Here is a 15,742-nt window from a genome sequence, read left to right on the forward strand (position 1 = left end):
AGATTCAGAATACTAAAAGATATAGCCTACGATAATGGGCCACGGTTTATAGGCTCAAAGATCACAAAGTTTCTTGAAGAATTGAAAATCAAAAGAATCACATCTTCGCTCTACCATTCGAGCGCAAATGGTCATGCAGAATCAACGAACAAAGTGATTATACAAAATCTCAATAAAAGGTTGTAAGCGGCCAAAGTAAATGGCCTGAGGAACTGCCTGGAGTGCTATGGGCGTACTGAACAACGGCCAAATCAAGCGCATGAGAAACTCCTTTTCCCCTTGTGTACGGAGCAGAAGCCTTAATCCCAGTAGAAGTAGGGGAGCCCACCTTGAGATATTTCCAAGCAAATGAAGAGTCAAACAACAAAGCAAGATTAATCAACTTGGAGCTACTCGATGAGAGCAGGGACTTGGCACATATAAGAATTGCAGCCCAAAAGTAGAGAATGGAACAATATTATAACCTAAGAGTCAACCTCTGTTATTTCAAAGTAGGAGACTTGGTCGTCCTAAGGAATGTAACTCAAAACACCAGCAAGTTCAACGCAGCGAAGCTAGGTCCAACATGGGAATGCCCCTACCTGGTTTCACCTGTCACCAAGAAAGATTTGTATGAGTTGGAGAATAAAGATGGAGAAAAGTTTTCCAACAACTGGAACGTGGCACATCTCAAGAGATATTATTGCTGATGAACATAAACTGTACTGAAAGTATATGTTGCACTCTTTTTCCCTTCGTCCAGTTTTTGTCCTAATTGGGTTTTTCTTGCAAGGTTTTTAATGAGGCAGCAATGGAAAATATATTATAAAGAAGGGTATCAATAACAACAATAAGACCTAATAACAAGGCACACAAGTGAAGAACCACGTGGTCTGTTAGTTAATCTTTCACTCGATAGCGAAATTCCTACTGGGAGTTAAGTTTGCTATCGAACAAAGGTTACCAGACCGTTCACAAGTGCAAACCATTTAGGAATTTTTAGATAGTCTTTGGCTCGATAGCATAAATTCCTAAGGGAAAGTAAAGTTTTCTATCAAACTGAAGACTATTTAGCAATTCATTAGTGGAATCCTCGAAGATGCAGAACTTCCAATGTTCCAATTTGCTTCCTTCTCATTCGAACACTGGAGGGGGGGGGGGATATGATATGAGGATACGACAATAATGACTATCACGTCAACCGGGAAATGAAAACTGAAAATATAGTAGTATCATCGGGACCGGGAACTACGCGGCTATCCCCGTAAAAATAATTTGTACAAGTTAGCTACAAGAAATGGCAATTTTTTTAGTATAACGAATGCTTATGTACTTTTTGAAAATGGAAGGAATAAAATGAAGTCCTTTTGTTTCTATCTTGTTTCTTGTCTGAACGATGAATTTACTTTGTCATTTGAAAGTTAAACAAGTACTTCAAATGCTACTGTCGTAATGAACAAGATGCATCCTCTTTAAGAGCACCGTAAACATAAGAGGGCCCCTCTCTTATGAAAACCCTTGCGTTAAAGGGTTGAGTTCGGAAGAACTTATACCCCGAATCCAAATGCCTTCGGGAAAAAATACACCCGAAGCCTTGCACAAAAAGGCGCAAAATGCAAACTTGCGCAAATACTTATGAAAATCCCTGCGTTAAAGGGTTGATTTCTGATGAAATTGTTCCGGAAATACAAATTCTTTTTGGGCGGAAAAATACACCCAAGGCCTTACATAATAAGATGCAAATAGTAAAACTTGCACAAAACACTTAAACAAAAAAGAATGCAAATATTAAAACTTGCATAAATGTTCGAACAAAAAAAAAGACTCATGCATCACTTGAGTAAAAGATGTATTTATTCACAATAAACGTGCTGAAGCAACAGATATACAAAACATGGAAAAAGAAAGGAAAAACTAAACTGATGCATCTCTAGAACCCGGAGGAAGAGAAATGTCCGCGCCCCTAGGGGAAGTAGGTAATCCACCAATGGCTCAACATCTTGGCCCTCCTAAGTTTGGCCCCCAACATCTTTACCTTCTGTTTCTTCTTCAGTTCCCGAAGTTTCAAATCGGAACCAGAAGAACCGGAAGCATCGGGCCCTGCTGGGAGACCCCTTTTAGCAGCTAACTCAAGCTTACGGGCTTTAGCGATTTTGGCATCAAAGTCAATGATATCCGTTTTAGCCTCTTCCAAGGTTTTTCTTCTCATGTTGTACATAACATAAGTTTTCTCGATAACGAGGGAAGCCACTCGGTGATTAAGTTCTTCTTTGAGTTGGATAACCTCAGCAGAAAGGTTTTCCCAGGTGGATCTAATGGACTTGAGGCTAACATCAAGTTCGCAGATAGTAAAGCTGAAAATTCTATTATGCTCAATGGTCTTCTTATACTTCTCCTCTAATGGAGCATGTTTCACCCCCGCAAAAGTGAGCTCTTCAGTTTTGGAGTTCAAGGCTGTCTCTAGGTTGGTCAATCTCTCAGCGGAGACAGCCTCACGATTGGTTGTAGCAAGAACGACACTATGGACCTCAGTTCATTTGGTCTTGTCCTTATCAAATTGAATCCTCAGCGGGCCAATATCTTGGCTTAGGGTTTCCACTTCTTGCTAGCTTTGCTGCAAATGAGAATCCAACACAACGGACTTAGCAGTTTTGGTTTCCAATTTTGAGAGCCAAGCAGTAGTTTTCTCCTGCTCGACCAAAAGTTGATCCCGTGTGGAGGTAAGTTCTTTTTTCTCCCGAATCAACCTCTGGAGGCCTTCAGAAGCAAAAAAATTGGCCTTCGGCATTGTGCATAGCATTGTTCAACAAGCACTCTCCCGAGAGAGCCTGTATCTTTTCCCAATCTTTTTATGAAGCCAAAGGCTTCAAATAGTTAGCAAGTTCCACCGGCCGAGAGAGCAAATTGCATTCAGAGGAGACCGAGAGAGTTACGCTCCTCCTCCCTTACGGATCTTCTGAGGGTGCAACATAAGTTTGCCCCAAATTCCTATGAACTGGGGACTGGAGAAAAGGAACATTTTCTTCTCACGCAGATGCGGTCAGTGAAGATAATGTAGCAGTTGTTGGTGGGAGAGATGGTGAAGATGGAAATGAAGATGATAGTGTTGAAGGGTGAGAGGTAGCTGCGACAAATGCAGTTTTAGTTGCCGATTGCTCATCAACCAAAGACGGAAGGGACCCGGTACTCAGCCCCAAAATTCTAGGTGCGGCGACTGGGATACGGAAGCGGGAGTTAGCATTTTCCACCATTTCATACTCCCTCTAGAGCACCGAGACATCGTCCTAGGTTGGTGTAACTAACTCAACAGATTGAGCGGTTTGTTGAGTTAAGGGAGGTCGTCGTCTTCTATGTAGAAAAGCTCCCTCCTCGCTAGCTTCTCTATCATCGTCAATCATCATGGCATCTATGGCCGGTTTGGGTAGAGGGCTCATCACCACAACTTCCGAAGACAACTCGGGAGAAGCATTCTTCGCCCTCTTATTCTTTCCCCCAGGCACGGAGGAACGCCTTCTTTTTGGTTGGTTGTTCTCCGAGAAGAAGAACTTGCACAAGAAGCAGGCCCTGAGATGCCTGTCTATGAAAACGCTTCTGCAGTAACCTCACCGCATCAGCATGATAAGCTAAAACGTCCTCCTCAAGAACAACAACTGAGCCCTTGGGTAGACCTATATTCAACATGAGTGAAGAATAAGATAACTTTCTCATTAGAAAAGATAAGGACATGATGAGTTAAACTTACCATGATTTTTGGCCTTCCACCCATATTTCAGGGACAACTCTTTCCACGAGCGGGTTTCGGGTGTTGTAACATCAAAAAATTTCTGAATCCATTAGTCTAAGCCCTCAACCATAGGGGGAACCCACCGAGTCGATGAGGCAGGTAAAGGAAGAAAAGTTAATGATGACGAGGCAAGGATCTTTAACAAGAGTAGAAACAATATGTATAATTACGAGTGCGGTTCCATAATTCAGGGAAGGAAGGAGCCGAGGCAGAGATGATTTCAATAGTAGAAACTGAAATAAACCGTTCCATCTACCCACGATCATTATCAACATCCATGCTGGATAGCAGTGCATGGTGTCCTTGTTTGCTGAAGTTAATAATCCCCCACAGAAGACCTTAGGGGAATAGATGTTTATCACGTGAGCTAGGGATAGCTCCTCCCCCTTTTCCTGGCACATGCACCGAAGGCAAGCAATCGTCCTCCACATAGAGAGACTCACTTGTGCCAAACACACTTGGTAGCAAAGGCAAAACTCCTTAATAACGGAGTCAAGCTCTCTACCCAGAGAAAAAGTCCCCAAAATGAAGGGAAATGTATAGAAATACATAAAACCCTTCTTGGGTAAGGTTACCGGCTTCAGCTGGTCAGGAGCGATAATGTCTGAATCCTGGCAACGACAATCATCCTTTATAGCAGGAATGCTGGAAAGACGGATAAAAGAAGGATATCTGCTAACAGCCCATGTACGAGGGCTAATAGAAAGAAATTTTTCTTTGAAGTCTTTTGTTGTGATAAGACTTCTAGGGATGATGGTGCTCACTGTGGGAGGAGCGATATCATCGGCTTTATTTTTGTTCTTTAAGGAACTGGTAATTTTTTGAAGAAGAAGCCATTGTATGTTATGGAAGAAAGAAAAGCTTTTCTCGTTTGAAGAAAGTTAAAGAAAGGTTGAAGAACAAAATACAAATTGAATGAAGAGAGTTTGGGAGAGTTTGGAGAATTATAGGGTATGAATGAAGGAGGATGATGTGTATAAGTAAAGGTTTAGGAGGCTAAATTCGTAGCCGTAATTACCTCGATAACTGACAAAAGTTATGCTGAATCATGAGATGACACATGTTTGGGGTATTAAATGTGTAGACATGCGTTTAATCAACTGTCAGAAGCTTTTCAGAGGGGGTTAGAGGAATTCCTGCCAAAAGAATGTTTCTACCAACTTCTTGGTGACACTAAGTTATGTCACCAGAAATCATGAGACTATCTGTATAGGGTAAAAATATGCTATGTTAAGTGATTGCAGAAGAGAATGATACGTGGAGCCGAAGACAGAGGATAGCCAAAACGAAAGACAACTGTTCAGATTGTCACCGGAATGATTGACGCTCATAAAGAAGCAGTAAATATCTACCACCCGGAAGTATTCAATAGAGAATATTCCGCAACATTTAGTACACTGGCCGTTACAAAGAATTTGTCATTTATGCTTACCGTTACACATTCTTCAATGACCCTCATAATTGACATTAAATAAGGGCATGATCCTAAGACCTTGTTCCCTAGGTACAACTATAAATAGTGGGCTCTGTTATCATTGTAAAGGACACGAATTTTCTAGCCAACTTGTGCTATAATCTATTCAAAGCTCTATACAATTTTATTTTCTTACCTTTTAGTTTCATTATTGTTGTGCCCAGAAACATCGCTCCCGAAATTACTATTCATCTTCATATCAAGGATATTACATATTTCTTCAATTCTTTTATTATTTTAGGATCGAATTAATTCACTTATCTAGAAACCACGTATAAATTCAACTGTACCGTTTTACGAGTAAATAATATTATAATAGAACGTATATTTATCAATTTTTTAAAATTTTATCAAACATATATTTACTTATCAAAACACTAATAAAGTAAGATTGAAATAATATTTCATGTAACAAATGAACCTAAAAAATTCGAAAACCCTGACAAAATCGAACCAATCTAAACTGATATAATTGGTTTAGTTTAGTTTTGATAAAAACCAACCCGGTCCATGTACACCTCTAAAAAAATATAATATGGGAGTCCAATAACAAACAAATCAAGAATTGAGATCTAATACCATGTAAATAAAATGAACGTGCCTGAAGTTTAATTCAACCGTAAAAGATAGTTTTTACGGTGAAGGTTGACTGGATCTAATCCTCCACAAAAAGTAAGAAAGTCCGCATATTTTAACCAATTCAAGGTGAAAAAGGGTTTGCTCCCTCGGAGCTAAGACCATATAAAAAGTCCAATTACCCGTCTCACAAATTATGTGGGACTATTACCATATTTTTTGAGCCTTAATAATTCTTCCATCAAGGGAGAGACGTGCAGCAAGTTAAGAAGATGGTGAGTGTTCTAACTGCAGTCCAAAGTGACGTTATTTGTATTTTCAAATATATAATTCACCGGGATTCGAGAAGGTTCTATTTAATTTGACCATTAACTAAATTATATATTTTAGATTGTGAGCTTTTCGGGACCTAGTATTTCGTCTGAAGAAGGCATATGAAGGAGAAAAAAGAGAAAGGAAAACAATATGATTCATGAAGAAGAGGTAGCTCAGAGTTGATGGGAGCAGAGAGCAAAGTCTTTCTCAAAAATTTAACACAAACACAATGCAATTGGGTAGTTAGCTAGTACTCTCTACGTCCAATTTGAATTGATAATTTAACTTATTTCACGTCCATTAAGTAAGAAAATAATAAATACAGGGTATAACTTACTAAGTTATTTCTATTAAATGATTTTGATAATTGAACTGTATTAAAAGCAATTATAGCTTTTTTAATATTGAGGATATAATTAGAAACAATTAACAAATTTAGTCTTGAAGAAATGATAACTATTTTGGGATAAATGTTTACTAAATTAATTATTAATTTGGGACGGAACGGGTATTATATATGTGGAGCATTCAATATTTCGATCACTAATGCAGGCATTAGTCTATAGAAAATCAAATTTTACTAGTATAATACACAAAATGCACTACTCCTTTTTTATTATTCGCCTTCTTTAGACATGTTATGCAAGCTTAAGCTATTTAATTTGCAAAGCTCTGAATGTATATTTTTGCTTTCAAATGCACACATAAATATATGCGATTAATAAATAATATAGTCAATTAGAGTTAGATCTTAAACTTACAGAGACTTATCAAAGCTATCTACTAATTCAATTAAAATTTATTTTCTAGTCAAATTCACCAAATAGAGTTTTTGTTACTAATCGGCTATAGCAAAAATTAAATAAGCAATAAAACTACGACATTAAAAATTGTTGTTTATGGATTTTATTCAGTAGAGAAGGGTATTCCAGGTTGTGGCGATTTCACCAATCCTATTGATTTTTAGTTATTTTTCTTTAATTTAAACTACCTATTATTGCTAATTAACCCGATTAGATGTCACGACCCAAATCCTAACCTATTGTGATGACGCATGTCGTGATACTAAGTAAGCCGATATTTTCGAAAATATTTCCAACATTTAACAGAAAATGAATCAAGGCAATTTAAATAACCTAAGTTTTCATAAAAACGGGGTAAAAATCCAAAACACAAATGCAGAAAAACAACTCCCAAATCGGGTGTCACTGAGCTCATGAGCGTCTATACATCACCAGTCTAGAAAAAAAATGTCTATAAAAGTCTGGATCAAAATACAATAAAAGAAAAGAATAAGGAAGGAGAAACAAGGAATGCGAATGCTGGGCAGCTACCTCGAAGTCTCCGACAATTAACCGTGCGAAAGATTAACACCCACTGTATCCAGAAACACCAGGATCTGCACACGAAGTGCAGGGTGTAGCATGAGTACAACCAACTCAGTAAGTAACAATACTAAATAAAGAACTAAAAGATAGTGATGAGCTACACAGTTATAGTTCAATTCTAGTAATCTCAACAAAGAAAGTAGACATGCTTTCAAATCCAGTAATTTAAGCCAAATTAGTTTATACATGCCAAGTTCAAGTAAAAATCGGATAAAATATATCTCAGAAGTTTTCAAAATAGTGATATATGACAACTATGTGCAATAACAATGAAATCATATACAACCTCCCAGGTTAATAATTACTCAGTCCTCTCAGTCACTCATTCCTCACAATCACTCTTTCCTCACAGTCACTCAACACTCGACACTCGCAGGGCACAATCACTCAACACTTGACACTTGGCACTCGCACTCAGTAGGTACCCGCGCTCACTAGGGATGTGTACAGACTCCGGAGGGGTTCTTTCAGCCAAAACGCTATATCAAGCCAATCATGGCATAATCAACAAAACATGATGCGACGTGCAACCCGATCCCATAAACATCCTCACAATCAGGCCCTCGATCTCACTCAATCATCAATCTCTCCAGACTCTCGGGCTCTCAGAAATCATAAAAATCAACCCAAACAGCAATGATATGATGCATCAACAAAAAATAATAGAGACTGAGATATGCTATGCGAATAAAAACTGAGACAGAGTACAAGTAGCATTTAGCAAGTAATTCAATATGTAACACGGCCTTTGTGGGTCCCAACAGTACCAGAACATAGCCTAAGCATGATTTCTAACATGATTTACAGTCAAATTTCTATAACACATGGAGAGTATATAGCTAACAACAAGTTATTCAACTTTACAGTTCCATGGAACGGACCAAGTCATAATTCCTACGGTGCAGGCCCACACACCCGCCACCTAGCCTGTGCGTCACCAAGCATCCGGGGTTTCATACCCTCAGAACCAGATTTAGAACTGTTACTTACCTCAATCCGAGCTAAAACTCTACTCCAATATGCCCTTGTCTCGCAAATCGACCTCCAAATGCCCCGAATCTAGCCACAAATAGTACAATACAATCAATATAGGCTAAAGGAATCAATTCTACAAGAAATTACAAAGTTATAGCTCAAAATCCGAAATCGGCTCAAAATCGGACCCTGGGCCCATGTCTCGAAATCCAACAAAATTCACAAAACCCAAAAGCCCATTCAATCACGAGTCTAACCATACCAAATTTACCAAAATCTGACATCAAATAGCCATTCAAATCCCCAAAATCAACTCTCCAAATCCCTAGCCTCAAACCCCCAAATTACACCTCAAAAACACACCAACTAGGTGGAAAAATCAATGGGGAAACATAATTGTTGAATAAAAATGAATACAAGGAACTTACCTCAACAATCACCTTGAAAATCTTTCAAAAATCTCCAAAACCGAGATAAAAAATGTTAGAAATATAAAAAATCCTAGAACCCTCGTTTTTGAACCTTTTTATACTGCCCAGGTACGCCTCCTTCGTGAACGCGGAAGTGCCCTTGTGTTTGCGAAGCACAAGCTACCACTGACCAAAAATTCCCTCTACGCGAACGCTGTCGCGCCCCCTTTTTCCTCCGCGGGGAGAAGTTCGGGTTTCGACATTCATGTGGGTAATAACTCATTTCTTTTTGGGAATTGGGTATTTGAAGAGTCGCCACCTAACGGATTATGGTGCGTTAGGGCACCTAGAGTGATTAACTCTTGAGTTGGTTTGCATTACTAGAGATTAGGGTAAGGGCTCGAGGATCTCGAAGGGAAGGTGTTAGGAACCCCTCTTGGTCCACAATTGTGGATCCCGACCGAACTTATATTTACAAATTAGTCCATATAAATAGTTGAATCAAATAAGTTGCAAATAAAGCACGTTGGATAGTTCAAGTAGTAAGATAAAGGTTGGAACAAGTTGTAAAAGACAAAGTTTTGAATAGAGAAAGGATTAGGTAAAGAGGGGTCCTAGGTTGTTTGTCCTATAGGATCACCCCACGCAATGTCTAGTAAACACTCCTCGATGAGAGGCTACACGTGACAATAACGCGTAGTCATCATATCCCATGTCTACCCTTCCATCCCCTTATTGGTCATGAAAAGCGAGTGTTTGGTCACTGATTCCTATTACTTGCTGCTACCCGTCCCTTCTTAATAGTCCCGGAGGGTGTTAGGACTTCTACCTATAGGTGGTTCTAGACTTACCCCTAAGGTTTTAAAAGGCGAAAATTCTAAGGCGACAGTCAAAATATTTAGGACTTTTACATAATTGGAGCAATTAAGAGGCTCACAGTTTCCTCCTCACACAAACATACAAGCAGCACGACTCAAACACAGTTAAGTTCTTTATTAATTAAAGTCCTAAAGCAGGATCTCTAAGTGAATATGCAGAAATAGACCAAGCTTTTATACCCATAAGTTATAAGCTAGTAGTTGCCTAGGGATTCCCTTATTTAAAAGCTTATTAGAATCAGAAACATTAAACAACGGAAACAACTTCAAGGAAATGCAGGTTTTGAAAAATGCCCTAAGGCTTGCCTATATACAGTATACTGTGTCTATATTAATGCAAAAACAAACATGTTATCGAAATAGACTCATTTAATACCTATAAGCATGGTATCTAATGAGTTTAATGCAATTCTGAAAGGACTTGATTCAGTAAATGTCATCGCTTAATAAGACCAACTTTAGAAACAAACTAGGCGTAATAAAATTGATTTATTATGCTAAATTGAATTTCCAGATAGAATTGCGAGTATAGATCCCTATAGACATGATATCTAGGCGTATTTCTGTTTTTAGCAACGTACAAGAAGGATGATTAAAACTGAATCGGAGTCGAATCTTATAAGCATGACAATAGTGATTTTAGACATGATTCTTTGGAACCTATAAACAGGGTTTCTAATATGACAAAAATGCAGAACCTTAGGAACATGATTTCTACTTGATGCAAATGACATTAGAAGTGAAACCTTATAGGCATGATTTCTATTTGTTGCAAACGAAATTAGAAGTGAAATCCTATAAGCATGGTTTCTATTATGCAAAAGCAATCAAATTCAAAAGAGCAAAACCTATGAGCATGTTTGCTACTTGCACAAGCAGTGAGATTTCAATAACAAGGTCCAAAGAGCAGGATCTCTACCCATATTACCCCATAAAGTATACATCTACCTCCCTTTTTACTAAATGCCCAAATATCTATTTACAAAAATTATTATAGGCCAATGAATGAATTACATAAATGAAATAGAAAATCAAGAAGCTATTCTATAGGGAGCCTGCAATTAGGCCCAGGATTCGCAAAGCCTCCAATGGTATCTTAAGCCTCAATTTCATGGACAAATCAGAGTCTAGGTGCATCAAAGTTTCCTAAGGATCTCAAGGACACCGGGCAATGCTTACACCTAAACTTAGCAATCAAGCATTGAACCCGTGCAGTGTAGAAAGGCCAGCCTCAGTATGCCAGAGTTCAGAGGGCTCTCAAGAGGATCCCAAGGCAGTACACATACTAGAGGGGGCAGAACTTATTGACTAAGAGTAAAGTGAAAGTGCAGGACCCAAGTTGAAAAGGTTAATTAGAGACTGTTTTGGAAAGTCTGTTTTGAAAGCACTTAGTAAAACAACAGAGATTGCTTAAAAAGAGGTTGGAGTAGTAAACAAGCTTAAACACCTTAGGAAAAGATCACACACAACTAGTTTTCAGAATTCAACAGTCACACATGGGTCAAGGGATTTAGGGATACATAACCGTTGGCTGCATAACCCAGCAAGGGTCTTAAGACTGGTTTGGACATGCTCAGAGATAATGGACACTAGCATAATCACAAATCAGTCAAGAGAAATGCAGACATATAGAAGGGGTGATAAGGATTTGGGGATTCATAGAGTGGTAAGCACACAAGAAGTGAAAGACAACTGACAAGGTGTGCTTTGAAACCTACATAAGGGAATACCATTGATTTAAAGGGAGGGGAGTCATACTAACATGCTGATAATGTAATTTAACTACAAATTTCACAACAGAACCACAAGTAGAAGCAAGCTAGAAATAAAAGAAACTGAAACAATAAGAGAAGAATATTGTTGTTAGAGCTTTAAATCAAAACTAGGACATACCATTGAAGATAGAAGTAAGCAGAAGGAAAGAACCAAAGAGCACAGATGATTAGCCTTGGCTTGCAGCCGGCTAATATTAGCAAATAGCACAAGAGAGAGAGAGCAGAGATTTTTTAGTAAGAGAGGTAGTTTTGAAAACCAAGTGTTCGTGTGTTGTATTTGTGAAAGACTTAGAGTATTTATAGCTGAAAGTAGGTAGTGAAATAAGGTAAAGACCATAGTAGTATAATAATTTAAGAGCTCAGAATCAATCAATTAAAGAATCAAGGAAGTACTCCCTTAAGTTAAGGGAAGCAAATCAAATGGGAATATTCAATATCATATAAAGCAAGAAGAAAAATCAGTGCATGACTAAATAAGGAAGGAGTCAAGGTTCAGTTAGCATACAGTAGTCGATTAGGACTAAATTCATAAAGCCTTAATTAAGGACACAACTCAGTAGAAATAAATATCATAGCAAATATGGTAAGGAAATTAGTCAGCTTAAACAGACGAGGTAAATCTTTTAGGGCTTTAAAAGAAAATCTTTCAATCACCATCAATCAAGGAAATCAGAATCAATCAAGCGGGAGTCATGATTCTGCATCTTCAACATATAAATAGAGACGGATGAACAGGCATAGAAAACAAATAAGATTAGCCATAGTGACAGAAAGAAGCAAGAGATGAACAAACAAAAGGGGCATAGTCATAGAGAAGTGACATAAGTAGGCTAAAGATTCAGTAGAAAACCCATTCGAAGCATGGTAACAGACAGAAACTTTAACAACATCAAGTAGTCATGCTGACACATAGAACTAAAGCAAAGAAGGTCTTAATGTTAGGGCTTTTAAATAGAGTCGAGTTAAAAAGTAGTAGAAACATAGGATCAGTCAAAAATAAGCAAGGAAAGAGGTTTAATCATAAAGAAATCGGTTAAAACAAGTGTAAAAAGAACTACGAGAATTAAAATGTTAAAAATTGAGGATCTTTTAGAAGAAGCTCGAGAATAAGCAAATCATAGAAGGAAACATGCTTAAAATGTTAAAAATAACACAGATCTTAAGAGATTCAGACGAGAGTTATGATTTCAAAGGAAACCCAAATAGAAATCGAAAGAACCTGTTGTAAACTTCACAAATCGTAACACATATGGTGTGATTTTGCCCAAAATCATACCAGAGATGCCATGAACACGGAAGCAGAAATCCTAGGTCCAAATTGCCATGGCCCAGGACCCTTGAAGGTCTTAGAGATGATGAGCAAGGCGGTGAGAGACCCATTGGAGGCTTTAGGTTGAAAGGTAGGTCGCTGGAGATGACCGTAGAAGGAGGCGATTGACGGAGTCTGGGTTAGGTTTGAGAGAGGAGAGAAGATGAGATCATCTGAAAGCGCCTGGGATTTGGAAATAAGTAGGGTTAGGGGGTCGTTTGGAAATTAAAAAGGAAATGAAGAATGAGGGCCGTTGATATGATTTAAGATGGCTTGGGTCGGGGAAGGATAATTGGGGCCTTGGTCGGGTTATTAAATAGGAAATTGGGTTGGGGATTGGTCTGATTTGGGCCATAATTGAAAGCCAAATCAGACTATTATTTAAATAACCAGTTTTTCCTTATTTTAATTTATAAAAATATAATAGGTAACTTATGAAAAATAATTTAAGGTGCCAAAATGATTTAAAATACATAATGATAATTATAAAAATATAGGAACCGATTTTATACATATAAAATATAATTATGCATTAAAAGGGCTAATATTGCAATTATATGCAATTTAGCTTAAAAAAAACTAAATGTAATTATAAAAATACATGAAAAATATATTAGCCATATTTTGGCATAAGTATATAAACTAAAAGAATAAATCATCATAACAATAATTTTGGAAATAATTATTGAGGATTTTTATGAATAAAATGGGAGAAAATAAATCAATTTAAACTCTTAAAATTATGGGAAAAATTATAAAAATCTTGTGCATGCTTATATATGCATATATATGCTATTTTGAAGGCATTTATGCATATTTAAATTATATAGGGAAAAACTGGGTACCAACAACTACCCCTCTTTACCCGGGAAGGATGAAAGATTTTTCGGGTAAAGAAATGATGGCCAATTTTGACCGGATGGGATGTCTTCGAAAGACACAGGCCGAGCTCTGATTTTCTAATTGCCTGCATATCCCTGGTTTTATAGGAATCAGGCCATGTGTAGTTCTGGATTCAGCTGCGGAGTATGCCGATGAAATTATTGTGAGAACGGACACGAGATGTGGAAACAGCTACGATGCGCGGTTAAGGCTCGGGATGGTCAGAGGGAACTAGAGCGAGATCACTCTTGCTAGGATATCGGTTGTTTGCTGGTTCCTTGCAAATAAAAGATGCTACAAACATATTTGCAAAAGTTTAAACATGATGCAAATTCCCTTTGGACCATGATGGTTGTCTTTGGATGGTTAAAGATGACGTCCTTGGACCATGACATCCTGGACCATGAATTGCTTAGTGAGGGATTCACAGGCCATGAAATGGTGTTCTCGGGCCATGAAAATGGTGCCTTCGAACCATGACGCCTTTGAATAATGATATGCAAATTTGAGAGACCCTCAGGCTATGGCATGGTGTCTTCCGGTTATGAGGATGGTGCCTTTAGACTATGACGCCTTTGGACATATTGGAGATGTTTCAGCCCATGATATGCAGTGATATAAAGTAACAAGACAAAGGTTTATTCTTGCGAAGTAGAGGGCAGAGCTTAGCCCGATTGAAAGGCAAATAGATGGTAGTAGAAATAGAGCAATATATGTGCAAAGAGGGGACAATGCTTAGTCTCGTGCAAGTGGGGAGGCAAGGATTAACCTTATGCAAACGGGGAGGCAAGGATTATCCTCATGCAAATATGGAGTTAGGGCTTAGATTCATGCAGGGAGAAGGTAGTGCTTAGCCTTATGCAAAAATGGAGTCCGGGATTAGACTCACGCAAATATGGAGTTAGGGATTAGACTCATGCAGATATGGAGGCAAGGATTAGCCTCATGCAAATATGGAGTCAAGGATTAGATTCATGCAAGAGAAGGCAAGGCTTAGCCTTATGCAAATATGGAGGTAGAGCTTAACCTCATGCAAGATTTGGGACAGGGCTTAGTCCCTTGCAAAATGGAAGGCAATTCTTAGCCTTATGCAAAATGGAGGCAGGGCTTAGCCTCATGCAGGATTCGGGACAAGGCTTAGTCCCATGCAAAATGGAAGGCAAAGCTTAGCCTTATGCAAAATGGAGGCAGGGCTTAGCCTCATGCAAGATTCAGGACAAGGCTTAGTCCCATAGGCAAATATGGAGTCAAGGATTAGACTCATGCAAGAGAAGGCAACACTTAGGCTTATGAAAATATGGAGGTAGAGCTTAACCTCATGCAAGATTCAGGACAGGGTTTAGTCCCATGTAAAAAGGAAGGCAATGCTTAGACTTATGCAAAATGGAGGCAGGGCTTAGCCTCATGCAGGATTCGGGACAAGTCTTAGTCCCATGCAAAATGGAAGGCAATGCTTAGCCTTATGCACAATGGAGGCAGGGCTTAGACTCATGCAAGATTCAGGACAAGGCTTAGTCTCATGCAAATATGGAGTCAAGGATTAGACTCATGCAAATGTGGAGTCAAGGCTTAGACTCATGCAAATATGGAGTCAGGTCTTAGACTCATGCAAATATAGAGTCAAGGATTAGACTCATGCAGATGTGGAGTCAGAGATTAGACTCATGCAAAGAGAGAATAGCAGATAAAGGTAGAGTATGTCTTAGCTACGATATGTTCAGTGTCTGATGGCTGGATGGATGGTGAATTTTCTTTGTGTGCGAATTCTATCATCAAATATGCCTGCGTTCAAAGAAAAATCGTAAGTTTCATAAGGGGAGGTTGGTTCTTGCTTCGTCTACTAGCCTTGCTTTGCTCCGCTCTAGAAGTCCCTTTTGAGTTCCCCTAGGTAGCACCTGACTGTTATGAAAAAAATAGAATTTTTGAAAAATATGCATTCATTGATAAAATAGAATTGTTTTGGAAGCGTATTGATATATCAAGTAATTTTGATGAAC

This window comes from Nicotiana sylvestris, chromosome 9 (genome assembly GCF_000393655.2).
Source record: "Nicotiana sylvestris chromosome 9, ASM39365v2, whole genome shotgun sequence".
NCBI classification, from domain to species: Eukaryota; Viridiplantae; Streptophyta; class Magnoliopsida; order Solanales; family Solanaceae; genus Nicotiana; species Nicotiana sylvestris.